The sequence below is a fragment of the Carcharhinus amblyrhynchos genome, chromosome 15 (assembly GCF_965287045.1).
Source record: "Carcharhinus amblyrhynchos chromosome 15, sCarAmb.v2.hapA, whole genome shotgun sequence".
In the NCBI taxonomy this organism is placed as follows: Eukaryota; Metazoa; Chordata; class Chondrichthyes; order Carcharhiniformes; family Carcharhinidae; genus Carcharhinus; species Carcharhinus amblyrhynchos.
In genome coordinates, this window is record NC_137338.1 from 68,715,375 (window position 1) to 68,732,113 (window position 16,739).

General features: G+C 41.6%; 1 protein-coding gene across 4 annotated transcripts in view; it reads left to right on the forward strand.

The window, feature by feature from the left end:
- dgkh (diacylglycerol kinase, eta) overlaps window positions 1-16,739 on the forward strand; it is a 522,666-nt gene that overhangs the window by 258,758 nt on the left and 247,169 nt on the right. The window contains exon 1 of one of the 4 annotated variants that reach the window (XM_080204140.1): window positions 7,170-7,226. The exons of the other annotated variants lie outside the window; for them this stretch is intronic. The gene's annotated coding sequence lies outside the window, so the exon portion shown is untranslated. Of the gene's footprint in view, window positions 1-7,169; window positions 7,227-16,739 lie in introns of those variants that run through there. 4 annotated transcript variants of the gene reach the window in all.

Consider the following 16,739-nt stretch of genomic DNA (forward strand, 5'->3'; position numbering starts at 1 on the left):
CTGTCTGCTTGCAGCCCTCCTTTGTGTCTGCCCACACGGCTTCTATCTGAACTTCCTTCCAGTAAGTACTACTGTCGGGTAAAAGGTTGCTAGGTCACATGGACTAGCATTTTTTATTATCCAAAATGTTGCAATTGATCCCTTTACAATTGATGCAGACTCTTAAAAGTTCTTTCAAACATTCCTAAACACAATTAGAGATTTAACAAGCATTTTAAAGAAATTATAAATCTGTTCTACCTTACAGTATCATGAGCTTTATTAGTAGGGGCATGGAGTACCAGCAAGGAGGTTATGCTGAACTCATACAAGACACTTGTCGAACCTCAGCTGGGTATTGTGTACGGTTCTGGATGTCACACTATAGGAAAACTGTGAATGTGTTGGGGTCAGTGCAGAAGAGGTTTACAAGAATGGTTTCAGGGATGAGAAACTTCAATTATGAGGATAGATTGGAGAAGTTGGGACTGTTCTCCTTGGAGAGAAAGAAGCTAAGAAGAAATTGATGGCAATGTCCAAAATCATGAACGGGCTGGATAGAGTAGATAGAGAGTTACTGTTCCTGCTCGTAAAAAGATTGAGAATAAGAGGCCACAGATTTAAAGTGATTTGCAAAAGAAACAAACGTGGTGTGAGAAAAACCTTTTCATACAATAAGTGGTTCAGGTTTGGAATGCATTGCCTGGAAATGTGGTGGAGGCAGTTTCAAACAAGGCATTCAAGAGAGCGTTGGATGATTATTGAATAGAAACAATGCGCAGGAGTACAAAGAAAAGGCAGGAGAATGGAACCAAATCATGATGTTCATTTGGAGAGCTGGTGCAGACGCAATGAGCTGAATTGTCTCCTTCTGTATCATAACAATTCCGTGATTCCAGTTCAAGGACATCACATCACTGAGTGGCTAGAATTGGGAATGCAGTGCCTCAGAAGGTGGTGGAAACACATTCAGTGGTAATCTTAAAAATTAATTTGGATAAACACTGGAAGAGAAACAAAATTGCTGGGTTATCGGGAAAGAGCAGACAAGTGGTATGAACTAGATTACTAACTAAGATCACTTAGATTCTCTAAGATAGAGATGGCCCACACTGATGGGCTGAATTCTGTGTTCCATTACTATATAATTTTATAAGAGAGAGGGAAGTGAGGCAGAAAGAAAAAAATAAGAAAAAACATTTAACAAAACATTTTGGAGCACTGCTTTGGAAGGGGAAGCGTTCCGAAAGCGAGTGGCTTTTGCGACCAAATAAACCTGTTAGACTTTAACCTGGTGTTGTGAGACTTCTTACAATAAATGCTGGCCAGCCAGCGACACCCATGTTCCACAAATGAACTTAAAAAAAATTTCCATCACCCTCACCCCGACACACCAACACACACTCACACCCACTCACACAGTGAGTAAGGGTGAATGAATGAGCAACCTGACTGACATCCACACACACACACACACACACATACTCACTCACAGTCTAATGGTCATTTTTATTAATTACTCACTTTTAAACTTATTATTTTCTTGCTTTGATATTTTATTTTGCTGAGAAAGATGTTTCTTTTCTTCACACCTCAGCTTTATTTTAAAAAATTATGTTTAATGCTGTGCTAATTATATTTCTGATATTTGCTCATCTTCCCCTTGAGTGAGAAAAAAATTGAACTCCCCTCCTGCTCCACCTCCCGTCCCCTCCACCTCCCGTCCCCTCCCGGTCCATCTCCCCTCCCCTCCTGCTCCCGGCCTAACTGTGAGCGGAGAGCAAGCTGTTTTTGCATGAAGCAAATGGCAAGGAGCATTAATCAAGCAGTAACTTCTTGAGATTCACAACTCATAATGTATCACTACCCCTCTGAATAAAGTGGCTACTTCGGGCATTCATAATGGTTTGCATCTAATACACCATTGTTTTTCTCCTGAGATTTTTCACATGTGGCTTGTTATGTATCAGGAAAAAAGGATCAGCCATTCAATTCTGACACCATCATCATCTCTGTTTTGTTCACAAATATGTTTGTATGGTAACCCTCTCTGAATTTGGAGGACATTGGTACGTTTACTTTATCTTGGTTTTTTTTAAGAATTTATTTTTACCTTGTCTACTTCAAATTGGGCAGTTTGTCCGAAACTATTAGAAACTGCTTGCACGGCTCAACAAATTGCAAATTCAGGAACTTTTGTATCCTGTCTACATTGACAGTTTAGTGGAACAGATGAATCAGTTGAGAAAGAGTAATTAATATGCAGCTTTTATGAATTCATCATGTGTCATTATATCTTTTTTCTATATATAGTGTTTAATAAAACTGCATGGCAGCTTGGAGTCTAAGTCACTGTCCAATAAAGTGTTTGTCAGTTTGTGAAGATGAGGAAAAGCATGTGAAAGCATGTGAACTGAATAGAGTAAGGAGAGTATCCTCCTCCTTTTATTCTTTCCCAGGATGTGTGTCACTGACACAACTAACATTTATTGCGCAACTCTAATTGCCCTTGAGAAGGTGGTGGTGAACCGCCTTCTTGAACAGCTGCAGTCCATGTAGTGTTGCTACACCAGGGAGTAAGTTCCAGGATTTTGACCCAGTGATAGTGAAGGAAAGATGATTTAGTTCCAAGTCAGGATGGTGATTGGCTAGGAGGGGAACTTGATGGTGATGGCTTTTTCATGCATCTGCTGCCCTTGTTCTTTTGGGTGGCAGAAGTCATGGGTTTAGAAGGTGCTGTCAAATGAATCTTGTTGAGTTGCTGCAGTGCATCTTGTAGACGGTATACGCTGCTGCCACTGTGCATTGGAGATGGAGGGAGTGAATGTTGAAGGTGGTGGAAGTGGCGCCAATCAAGTGGACTTCTTTGTCCTGGATGGTGTTCAGTTTCCTGTGTTGTTGAAGCCGCACTCAGCCAGGCAAGAACATAGAACATTACAGCACAGTACCGGCCCTTTGGCCCTCGATGTTGCGCCGACCAGTGGAACCAATCTAATGACCCTCTAACCTAAACTATTCCAATGTTATCCATATGCCTATCCACTGACCATTTGAACGTCCTTAAAGTTGGCGAGTCCACAACCGCTGCAGGCAGGGCATTCCACGCCCTTATTACCCTCTGAGTAAAGAACCTACCTCTGACATCCGTCCTATAACTATCACCCCTTAATTTAAAGCTATGTACCCTCGTGTTAGCCATCACCATCCGAGGAAAAAGGCTCTCACTGTCCACCCTATCCAATCCGTTGATCATCTTGTATGCCTCAATTAGGTCACCTCGTAACCTTCTTCTCTCTAATGAAAATAACCTCAAGTCCCTCAGCCTTTCCTCATAAGACCTTCCCACCATACCAGGCAACATCCTGGTAAACCTCCTCTGCACCCTTTCCAATGCCTCCACATCTTTCTTATAATGCGGCGACCAGAACTGTACACAATACTCCAAGTGCGGCCGCACCAGAGTTTTGTACAATTGTAACATGACCCCACGGCTCCGAAATTCAATCCCTCTACCAATAAAAGCTAACACACCATACGCCTTCTTAACAACCTTATCAACCTGGGTGCCAACTTTCAGGGAGCTATGCACGTGTACCCCGAGATCTCTCTGCTCGTCAACGTTACTAAGAGTCCTTCCATTAGCCCTATATTCTGAACTCCTGTTACTCTTACCAAAGTGAACCACCTCACACTTTTCCGTATTAAACTCCATTTGCCACCTCTCGGCCCAGGTCTGCAGCTTATCTATGTCCCTCTGCAAACTGTAACATCCATCCTCACTGTCTACAACTCCTCCAACTTTGGTGTCGTCAGCAAATTTACTCATCCGTCCTTCTACACCCTCATCTAGGTCATTTATAAAAATGACAAACAGCGGTGGCCCCAAAACAGATCCTTGAGGTACACCACTTGTAACTGAACTCCAGGTTGAATATTTCCCATCAACCACCACCCTCTGTCTTCTATCAGCTAGCCAATTCCTGATTCAAACTGCTAAATCACCCTCAGTCCCATGCATCTGCATTTTCTGCAGTAGCCTACCATGGGGAACCTTATCAAACGCTTTGCTAAAATCCATATACACCACGTCAACTGCCTTACCCTTATCCACCTCTTTGGTCACCTTTTCAAAAAACTCAATGAGGTTTGTGAGGCACGACCTACCCTTCACAAAACCGTGTTGACTATCCCTAATCAATTTATTTCCCTCTAGATGATTATAAATCCTATCCCTTATAATTCTTTTCAAAACTTTGTCCACAACAGTAAGGCTCACCGGTCTATAATTCCCAGGATGGTCTCTACTCCCCTTCTTGAACAAGGGGACAACATTTGCTATCCTCCAGTCTTCTGGCACTATACCTGTAGCCAATGACGACATGAAGATCAAAGCCAAAGGCTCTGCAATCTCCTCCCTAGCCTCCCAGAGAATCCTAGGGTAAATCCCATCCAGCCCAGGGGACTTATCTATTTTCATACTCTCAAGAATTGCTAACACCTCCTCCTTACGTACCTCAATCCCGTCTAGTCCACTACCTGGTATCGCAGTATTCTCCTTGAGTACACTGACTTTTTCCTGCATGAACACTGACGAAAAATACTCATTCAGTGTCTCTCCTATCTCTTCAGGCTCCACGCACAACTTCCCACTGCTGTGTCTAATCTTGGCCCTAATCTTGGCACTGCTGGCCCTAATCTTGCCCTAACCAATCTTTTATTCTTGACATACCTGTAGAAAGCTTTAGGATTTTCCTTGATCCTATCCGCCAAAGTCTTCTCATGTCCTCTTCTAGCTCTTCTTAACTCTCTCTTTAGCTTCTTCCTGGCTAATTTATAACTCTCCAGTGCCCTAACTGAGCCTTCATGTCTCATCTTTACATAAGCCTCCTTCTTCCTTTTCACCAGAGATTCAACTTCCTTAGTACAGCACGGTTCCCTTGCTCGACCACTTCCTCCCTGCCTAACAGGTACATATTTATCAAGGACTCGCAGTAGCTACTCCTTGAATAAGCTCCACATTTCAGATGTTCCCAGCCCCTGCAATTTCCTACTCCAACCTATGTATCCTAAATCTCTCCTTATAGCCTCATAATTACCTTTCCCCCAGCTATAACTTCTGCCCTTCGGTATATGCCTATCCCTTTCCATCACTAAGGTAAATGTAACCAAATTGTGGTCACTATCACCAAAGTGCTCACCTACCTCCAAGTCTAACACCTGGTCTGGTTCATTACCCAGTACCAAATCCAATGCAGCCTCACCTCTTGTTGGCCTATCTACATAGGCAAGTGGAGAATTTTCCTCATTCTCCTGACTTGGGCTTTGTAGATGGTGGACAGACTTTGTGGAGTTAGGAGGTAAGTTACTTTCCACAGAATTCCAGTTTCTGACCTGCTCTTGTGGTCGCTGTTCATATATAGCTGGTCCAGTTCAGTTTCTAGTGAATGGTAATCCCCAGGATGTTGATGGTAGGGGATTTGGTGATGGTAATGCCATTGAATGTTAAGGGGCGATGGTTAGGTGTTCTCATGTTAGAGATGGTCATTGCCTGGCACTTCTGTGGTGCGAGTGTTACTTGGTCATTTATCATCCCAGGCCTGAATATTGTCAATCTTTTCCTGTATACGGACACAGTCAGCTTCAGTATCTGAGGAATCGCAAATATGCAATTACACTGTGCAATTATCAGTGAAGATCCCCACTTCTGGCATTATGATGTAGCGACGTCACTGATGAAGCATCTGAAGATGATGGGGCCACCTTAATGAACTCCTGAAACCAAAATAATTGATCTCTAACACCACAGTATGACTCTAACCAGTAAAGAGTTTCCCTCTGATTTCCATTGACTCCAGTTTTGTCAGGGTTCTTTGATGACACACTTGATCAGATGCTGCTGTCAAGGACAATAACTCTCACGTATAAGTATGTTGGTTTGTTTCCTTAAAATACAACGTGTATTCCTCTTCTTATAAAATTTGGCAAGGGTGCCTTTTTTGAAAGAATGAACTGCTGATAAAATCGCAATATTATACATTTTAGTGGAAGCAATCTTGTTTGTGGAAATGAAGAAGCAGTAGCCAATTATCATGCACTTACAATAATGACTTTTTAATGCTGGACACACAGATAACAAGCCATTTAACTGATGTAATTGTTGATATGTTTGTTAATTGTCCCTATGGAACAAACAATTACAGTTGAAAAATGGGTGAACGGCAAGAAAAATATTCCTGATTCACGCAACACTGCGACAGTGGGAATTTTAACTTTGCAACTCAAGAATGGTTTAATAGAGATTATAATTCTTGAAAGCAATAGCAACACCATCAACTTATTTTTCATAGTAAAAAATATAAGTGATGCATAAAATCATAGAATTCCTACAGTGCAGAAGAGACCATTTAGTCCATCAGGTCTGCACCAACTCTCTGACTAAAGTATTCTACCCAGGCCCTCTTCCCAGCCCTATTCCTATAACCCGACAGATTTAGCATAGCCAATTCCCCATACCCTGCACATCTTTGGCGTGTGGGAGGAAACTGGAGCACCTGGAGGAAACCCACTCCGACATGGGAAGAATGTGCAAATTCCACACAGTCACCTAAAGCTGGAATTGAATCCGGGTTCCTGGAGCAATGAGGCAGCAGTGTTAACCATTGTGCAGCCATGCTGCTCTCCATCTCAGTTAAAGTAATTTTACAGGATTTTTGTAATATAACAGATTGAGAGAGTAACAATATGTATGTGAATCATACAGCAAAATCTCGCTGTCATATACAGCGGTGGAATGTTATGGTCCTACTGACAGCGCACCCCCGCCATGTTTTTCCTGGCAATGAGGGGTGTATTCAATGAGTAACCCCGCTGGCAACGGTGGGACTATAAGATCCTGCCAACCAGCGCTGCTGTCCATGGCCACAAAACAGGTGCAGAGAGAGAGGAAAATCCCATACCATCCTGCCTGCCACGGGATTTTTAGCAAAGGTCCATTGACCTTGGGTGGGATTTTCTGGCCTTGGGGTGAGTGTGGCTGGAAAATCCCGCCCACTTTGAAATCCTCAGTAGGCTTTAAGAAGTTTAGCAAAACGTCAGAATGACTAAGGCAAGACTGTCTAGCTTTAAGAAATCCTTGACCTTAATTGCCTTTAATCAAGAACGCCTCCAAATCTAAAAGGATAACAGGCAGACAAATTGTTCAGTTGAGAAGAGGAGTTTAAAGAGAAAGGAGCTACGAGTGAGAAGAGGTATGTGGAAAAATAATTTATGTGCTGTTTGAATCATCACTGCTGTGAGTAAATAAACCTGTTTATTTTAAAGATTGAGCCCTGGTCTGTCTGTTTAATTGGTTTCTGGCCCTTCTTCAGATTGTTATAGTAGATTGAAAGAGAAAAATACTTCAAAGACCTTTAAATCTGATACATCTGTTTTAGAAACATTGGTAGGTATTGTTCCCCATTTTAAATGGCTGTTCTCTGTTGTTGCTTTACTTTTGTCTGCAGGAAGCAGGCATGGAGGTGAGATTTCAGTAACTTTAAATTGTCTGGGATTTTACCTTTATAGAGAATATAGCTCAGATAGAATACAGGATGGCTCTAGCTTGTGTATGCACAATTTCTGTGTTGATGCGACATCTACTAAATCTTCATCCAAAACTTATGCTAAGTCCTAAATGCCCATCATCCTGTAATTGTAAAATTGTGATTCGGCTCCAAATAATGCCTCAATTTAAAAAGCCCTCAACCTTGTTTTCGAGTCCTTCCATGGCTTTACCTCTCCTTTCACTGTAATCTGCGGCCCTACAACTTACAGCTTCTTTGTACTCCTTCAATTTTGGCCTCCCGGATACCCTACTACCCGGCGTGGTGTTGTGTTCTGTTTGATATTGTTTCTGTACAGTCCCTTGGGATGTTTTACCATGTTAAGGTGCTGTAAAACTACAAGTTGTAGCTAGCATTTAAAGGACTGAGGGGCTCATGAACTTAACCAAATTGGCAAATGACTAATACGTGCACAGTCTGTACTTGTTTCAATCCACACTTTCTCAAGATTGAAATAAAGCTTAAGTTTCCAACTTGCATATCAAAATATTATGTGGATGGAAGAACTTTGTTCCAATGCTTAAATCACATGTTGTTGACATTGACAATCTACTTTATAGAAACAGATTTATATTGCTCAGCCATCAGCTGGCTTTTGATGAACAAAAACATACAGCTCAAAATTTAAAAGCATACCTAATTGACTTTTGTGAGAATTAATTTTATAGCTGGCAATTTCACACACTTTGAAATAAATTCTGGAAGTTGATTTGCCCCCAAAGCTTTTCGCTTGAGGTTCAAAACTGACTCCATATTCTTGAGTGCATAACTTAAGCTAACACCTCAGCTGAGGGAGTGCTACATTGTCAGTGAATCTGGCTGGAATTTTCCAGACCCACTGTGGAGGGTGTGGAAAGTCCATTGACATTAGGAAGATCCTGGCAATGGGTGGGACTTGACAATCCCAGCCACTGTATTTCAGTTGAGACATTGAACTTGAGTCCCCATTTGACTCCCTGGGTCGACAAATAACATTTTAGATCTGCACCCTATGTGCTGTAAGTTGCAGGACTGTGGGCTGTGTGCAGGAATATGGGATTAGAAAGGGCACCTGGGTGCCCAAGGGTTGGCATGGACAAGATAAGAGTTAAATGCCTCTTTCTGTGCTGTATCATTTCTATGGTTTGGCACCGTTTTGAAGAAGAACGGAGCTGTTTTTTCCTGAGCGTACCTCCAATCAGTATCATTTAAAAGACTTTTGCTGGGATTCTCTGGCCTCCCCGTCATGTTTTTCTTGAAGGCAGGAGGCTGCATGCAATTGGCAAGATCTTCCGGTCCCGCCGCTATCAGTGGAATTTCCCATTGATTCCACCCCTCACCAATGGAAAATATGTGGCGTTGGGGGCGGGGGGGGACACACACACCATCAGAGGGACCACAGATCCCACGGGAGTGAAGAGCCTGAAGATTTAACCCATTCTCTGGCTATTGTTATGTTGCTGCATGTGGGATCCTGATGTGTACAAATTGGCTGCTACATTTCTTGCATTACCACAAATAACTACATTTCAAACACTTAGTTCAAATGCACATTGGGATATTCTGAAAGCAGAGAACTATTTCTAATTCAACAGTCCTTTTAGGCAGTGAGTTCCAGACTCTCTCCACCTTCTGACTGAAGAAATTTCTCCTCTTGGCCCTCTGCCTCTTACTTTAAATCAGTGCCCCTTGTTTATGTGCCCTTCTACTAATGGAAAACATGTCTTCTATCCACCTTTATCAATGGTCCTCATAATCTTATGCATTTCTATCAGGGCCCCTCTCAACCTTCATTGAGATTGAATCTCCAGTCCATTCCTCATAGTTCAGACCCTCCAGCCCGGGAACATCTTGGTAAATCTCCTGCGCACCCCTCCAATGCAATCACATCCTTCCTATAATGTGGTGACCAAAACTACATGCAATACTTCAGTTGTGGCTGATCCAGTGTTTTATTCAGTTCCAGCATGACTTCCCTGTTCTTTTATTTTGTGCCTCAGCTAATAAAGGGCATCCTATATGCATTCTTCACCATTTTATCTATCTTCTCTGCCATCCTCAGGAATCTATGTGTATGCCTGCAAGGTCCCTCTGACCTTCAGTACTTTCCAGGGTCTTACCATTCGTAGTGTAATACTCAGCCTTATTAGCCTTCCCCCCCCAAGTGCAATACTCCTCTCTTTTCCAGGTTGAATTCCATTTGCTCTGGCCACCTGACCAGCCATTGATATCCTCCTGTAGTCTATGGCCATCTTCCTCACTATTTAGCACTCTACCAATTTTTGTCATCTGCAAACCTCTTGATCATACCCTGCTACAAGTCCAAATCATTAAAGCACACCACAAATAGCAAGGGCCTCAGCATTGAGCTGTGCAAAATCCCCCTAGAAGCAGACTTCTAGCCACAGAAACATCCCTCTGCCATCATCCTCTGGATTAAATTTGGCTGAGACGTGGGAAGCAATGTGCCTTGGACCCCAAGGGCCATTTTTTTCTTGACCAGTCTGCCATGAGGAATCTTATCAAAAGCCTTGTAAAAGTCCACATCAAATGCATTACCCTCATCAACACTGGTTATCTCCTGCCCATCCTCAGAACCCTCGACTTCTTCTCTGCACATTCCTGACAAAGTCTGTCCATGTCTTCAGAGGCTTCCTCGTTTTAGTCAGTCACAAAGCAAGGATCTCCCATGAATTGACAATGTTTGACTTCTGGAATGCTTTCTGATCATCCCTAACTTTTTTCTGCTGTCCTCCTGGAAGTCTCCTGCCATAACTAAAAACTGAGTAGAACAGTTGCTTCGGGAGTCCAGTGTAGGAAAATATCAAAATAATAATCACAACCTACACATGCACTGTCTTTTAATGTAGAAAATCACTCAAACTGACTGCAGCAAAGTATATGGAAAATTGATTCTGAGGGAAAGGCAAAAATATTGGGAAAGGTGAGCAGGGAAAAAGAGGTGGAAGAAGTTCTAGAATGGTCCAGATGCCACTGACGTGGTGATGGAAAGGAGAATGGACTGGAGGATGAGAGAGTTTGGGGCTGGGGAGGGAGGTGCAGTGGTGGAGCTAGCCATGTTTGATAATGGATAAGGTGGGGAGTAACAAGAGGATTTAAGCACAAAGCTGGAAATGTCAAATTTCACTTCTTAGGGAACCAGGAGCCAGTAGTGGCCAGATGCATAAGCAAACAAGACATGGGGAAGAATGGAGTTCAAGACATCCCAATTTTGGGATGAGCTCAAATCCCTGGAAGATGGAGGTTCTGAGGCTAGCATTATGGAGTTATTGATTGGTGAGGTGATGTTGACATGAATGATGATTCTGTGATAGGTGAGTTGAGTCAGGAATAGAAGCATGCAATGATGTAGGCAGTCTTTGTGATGTGGAGGATATGGGATCAGGAGCTCAGAATATGTGCTAAGTTTCTATAACCTAATACTATTGAGGGAAATGGTGAGGATATGGGAGTTTGTAGAGAGTGTCTGAAGGCAGTGGAATAGGCAGAAATGACAGCCTCCATGTTAGCATATTATTAGAATAAAATGTAGCATAATGTAATGTTATCTGGGAACACCTGTTACCTTGCGTCTTTTTTTTTGTTAGCCCCTGTATGATTTTATTTTGCTGATTGCCAAGCTCCACACTTTATACAGCAGTCAATAGGGACTGTGACCTTACCATGCTGCACTCTGTCTCACAAAGCTTTTGAAAGTAAATGTAATTGCATTATTTGGCTCAAATTGTTATATTTTATGTAATGAATATATCCTATGAAAAATGAAATAAAGACAAAGTAATGGTAAATGTTAACATTTTTATTAATGTTTAAAGCAGCGTTTGTAATTCAAAATGAACTGTAGAGCTTTGGACTATTTAGTTTATGTAGATATTCATTTTATGTATCGATAGCCTTTTAGTTTTCAGAAAACTATCCATGTTCTGAATTTGGTACTGTGTCCATCTGATAGTTATGTTGCAACTGTTGGCCTGAAACATCGGAGAAGAAAGCAGCTGCTTCATCCATATCCACTGGCTCCCATTTCTGAAGGGCAGGGAACAATGTTTTTCTGTTTGAAAATAACAGTGAAAGATCAATTGAACAGTAATGTAACATACAAGCCTTAGCTCAGTTTGAGCATTCTTGGCTCTGAAGATCATGTTTTCAAATGCCTAACAATTCTGCTCCAAGCAGGTGATTAGCCCTGCCTCTGAAGCAGCCGGGGTCTCTGCCATGAAGTCTTCCAAGGTGGGAATTCTCAGGATCGTGAGCCAACCTGATGAAGGAACAGTGAAGGTTGTCTGGTTCATGATAATGTGAGACTTGGAATATAACACAGAGCTGGTAACATTCCCACACCATTGGTTTATCTTATCCTTCTCATTGGTGGAGGTCACAAGAGAAGAAATACTGTTGACAGCCTGGCAATGTATCCTCTAGACTGTACACACTGCAGTCACAACATGGAAAGAATGGATATTGAGTTGGGATGTACGGTTGCCAAATAGACATCTTTGCCTTTAATAGCATCATGATTCTACTATGCTGTTATCTCTACACACTTTTGGCAAATGTGTCATCACATTTGTGGCTTTTGACCTTGTAAATGGCAGCAAGGCTTTGAGAGTACTTGATCTCCTGGCCTGGTGATTTAATTGAAAGTTCCATTTCACCTGGATTTAATTTTATTTTTCCATTTATTTTTGTGTTCTGCACTATCCCTGTATTTTCCTTCCAGTGTTCCAATCACAAGCAGAGCACACATTTTATTTGTGGTCATTGTGCATTAGATATTGATTCGTTCTGCATCTGTAGCTTGTGTACTGCAGATTAAATTCGTGTTTGCATTGCTGCAATGCCATGGATACCCTAAATCCATAGGACCTGTTCATAAGTTTTAAATTGCGTCGACAATTGCTCACCTACTGTAACAGATGTGAAACAAAACTAGCAATTATTATGCTGAGGACTGGCTTCTGCTCTTGTGTTTTCTTTTCTGCAGTCTGATGTCAATTAGTTTCAATAAGCAATAATTGTGCCTCAGTTAAACCTCATTGATACTGCAAGAACAGGAATCTTTTAAAATATGAAGGTGTTTGAACTCGTTGACTAAAAGAGTAGTAGAAGCAGAGATAATGAATAATTTTGAAAGAAAATTGGATGGACATTTGAGAGAAATAAACTTATAGGAGCGCCGGGATAATGCAGGCGAATAAGACTTATTAGATCCTCGACAGGGAGCCAACTGGCCAGCATGGACTAGATGAATTAAATGGCTGTCTCCTGTGCTGTAATTACTGTCTATGATTTACTGTAAGATACATGTTGAGAAGATAGGTGGTATCTTGAGTCCTCCGTTGTGGCGAATTTGGAGGTGGCAAGGCATTTGATCGGACAGACAGGAGCATTATGGGTGAGGACCATATCACCTTTCTGCCTCCACCCTGATTAAGTTCTTGGCAGGATAGCTCGTGGACAGCCTTCCTGCCCTGCCACCAATTGAAATCTTTAAGTGGACAATTAATGCTCACATAAAGGCTGGTATTAACCCAGTGGCGAGGGACAGCTGTGCGGGGAGTACAACAAGCAAACCACCTGTGTATAGGTTTCTTGAGGGAAGCTTTATTCAAAGATATTTGGTACCTGATTGAGGAACCGGATAATGAGGTAGGAGTCTGCTGAGGGCCAGCCTACCTTTGCTGCTATCTCACCCAATTCCAATTCCATTTTCTGTCCAGTTGTAGCCAGCAAATACTTCCATTGGCTTTCTCACAGACTTGTCATCCTATTATTCTCAGCCTGAGACTGATCTCATGTCTTTGGCATCAAAATCTCCCTACTTAGATCTTCATAGTATTATCAATCTTTGTCCAGACTGAATCCACTGACCTATAATGGCTTCCAGTTCCTTGTTACTTCAAATTTAAAACTCATCTTGCGCTCAAATCCTTATAGTATGATCTTTCCTTTTTTTTGTAACCTCCTTCAGCACGAAAACTTCCAGATTTCTGCATTCCTCCAATTCTGGGCTCTTGGATCACACCCACGCTGCCTTCAACTGCTTTGGTCCTAAACTCTAAAATTCTCTCCCTGAACCTCTTTGCTTGTTTATCTCTCCTCCTTTAAGACATCACATAACCATGCTTTGGGTTACCTGCACATTTCAAGGTGCTATACAGGTACAAATTTTTAAATTTTAAATTTTTTTACATTTTCATCTTTTATTTGCACAGGTTGTGGAAATGTGTCTTTATTTGAATTGCTTCATGTCAATATAGTTTCATTTCTTGGAATTCCTTGATCAAATAATCATTTTGCTCTGAATGTAAACTGACTTGTTTTTAGATGTTGATCACAGCTGTATTTGTTGGCATCATTCTGTTCAGTTGATGTTCCTGAACACACACATGCATTAATACAGAAATGAATGATGTGCAGAAGTAGACCATTCAGCCCCTTGGGCAAACTCCATTGTTTCATTGGATTGTGTTTGATCTGATTGTGGCCTCAACTTCACTTTCCTGTGACTTTTAACTTAATTAAGAATCTGTCTAACTGAGCCATAAAAAAATCAACGATCCAGCTTCCACCACTCTCTGGGAAGAGAATTCCACTGACTAACCACCCCCTTGAGAGACAAATATTATCTCATCTCTGTCTTAAATGGGAGATCGTGTCCCATTAGTTCTAGTCTTTCCCACAAGGGGAAACACCTTCTCAGCAACCACCCGTCAACTCCCTTCAGGATTTTGTGTTTCACTGAGATCACTTCTTTGTCTTCTAAACTCCAATGGATATAGGCCCAACCTGTATAACTTTGCCTCAGAAGATAACCCCTACATCCCAGGAATCAGGCAAGTAAATCTTCTCTGAATTGTTTCTGACACTTTTTTTTGGGGAAGGAGACCAATACAATACATAGTATTCAGCCATTGTCTTACCATATTCCCTTTGTAATAAACAACAGCATCCCATTTAACTTCCTAATCACTTACTGTACCTGCATGCTAACTTTTCCTGATTCGTGTTTCTCTGTACCTCCGTGTTCTGCAACCTCTCCCCATTTAAACAATATACATTTCTTGTCAAAAGTGGACCAGTTTATATTTTCCGCTCAACCTACTTAAACCTCTATGCAGACTCTTTTACATCCTCCTCACTACTCATTTTTGTGTCATTAGCAAATTTAGTAATCATACATTCAGTCCTTTCATCCAAATTATTGCTATAAATTGAAATTCATTATGGCGACAGTACTGATCCTTGTGGCACTCCACTTGTTACAGCTTGTAAATCCAAAATAAGACTCTTATCCCTACTCCCTGCTTTATATTGGCTAACCAATCTTCTATCTATGCTAATATGTTGCCCCCTACACCATGAGATCTTATTTTGCTTCATAAATGTTGATGTGGCACCTTATCAAATGCCATCTGGAAATGCTAGTACACCACACTTGCAAGTTTCCCTTCATCCATGTTACTTCCTCAAAGAACTCTAATAAATTAATCAAATGCAATTTTCCTGCTACAAAACCACATTGACTCTGCCTGATTGCATCAAAATTTTCTAAGTGTCCTGGTATAACCTCCTGAATAATAAATTCCAACATTTCCTTATAACAGATGTTTGGCTAATTGGCCTGAAAATTATCTGCTTTCTGTCTCCCTCCTTTTTGAATCGAGGAGTTAATTTAGCTATTTTCCTATTTGATGGGACCTTTCCAAATTTCACACATCTCCAAAGATATGTCTGGTCTCTGATTACCTGGAGTTCGGAAGACCTGGCCCACTATCTTTCCATCTGTGGAACTAGATTTCCACAGATGGTGCACTTGTCTCTTTTGAATCTTTCTTTCTTACTGGAATACATCTTTGCTGATAGTTTTGAAATATCTTCTTAAATATCTGTCACTGTATCTCGACTGACCTACCCTTTAACCTAATTTCCCAGTTCACTTGAACCCACTCCGTCTTCATACCCTTGTAATTGCCAGTTTAAAATACTGTCTTAGACACATTGTGTTCCTTCTCAAACTGATTACAATTATGATTGCTGTTATCTAGAGGCACTTTTACTATGGAGTCATTAATTAATCCTGCTTTATTGGACACTATCATGTCTAAAATAGCCTGATCTGTAGTTGGCTTGAGAATATACTGCTGTTAAGAAATTGTCTTGAACACGTTCTAGGAACTCCCCTGAATCTGGCTAAGTCAGGGGTTCTATTCGTAGACACGCAGGGTAGAATAGGTGTAGGGTGATGCGGCGGCGCGGGCTTGTTGGGCCGAAGGGCCTGTTTCCTGTGCTGGGTTGTTCTTTGTTCTTTGTAACTCTTCTTCCAGGATACCTTTGTAGACCACGTCTAATCTATATATAGAATAAATTTACATGTGATTATTGCAGTGTCTTTCTCAAACCCTCATTACTTCTTCCTTTATATCCCTTCCAACAGATTTGATACTGTTGGGTGATCTATAAATTACTCCCACAATTGAATTCTTACGATTGCAGTTTCTTATCTTTACTCAAACTGATTCTATTGGTGCGATCTTACCAGCTATTCATGCCACACCCTGTTGCAGCAAGACCAGAGTACTTGGTGTCCAGCCAAATCTCCGTGCACTGCAGCGGAATGAGAAAATCACTCCAGCTTACATCCTGATATTAGAGCCAAGGTCATCCATTACTATTGTACAAATGTCATGCTTAAGTAACAAAGCAACTCTTTTCTTTTCCTAGCTTCCTGTCCTTCTGAAATGTCAAATACTCTTGAATCTTCAGGCCCCAGCAATGGTCATCTTGCAACCATGTCTCCATAATGGCTATTAGATTATAAAAAAGAACAAAGAACAACACTGCATGGGAAACAGGCCCTTCAGCCCAACGAGCTTGCACCGCCATTTCAACATTGTGAGTCCCCTCTTCCACTCATGACCCTTGTCTACGCTTATGGCACTCCACGTTGGAAACCAGATTGAGGGGAGACTAATTTAGGGACAATTTGTTACACCAATCAGCCTAAGAGCACATCTTTGGGGTGTGGGAGGAAACCGGAGCACCCGGAGAAAACCCACGCAAGCACAGGGAGAATGCGCAAACTCCCACAGACACTGGCCCAAATCCATCATACTTGCTTATTTTGCTTCGAGCTGACAATTCATCCCTTTAGTTATG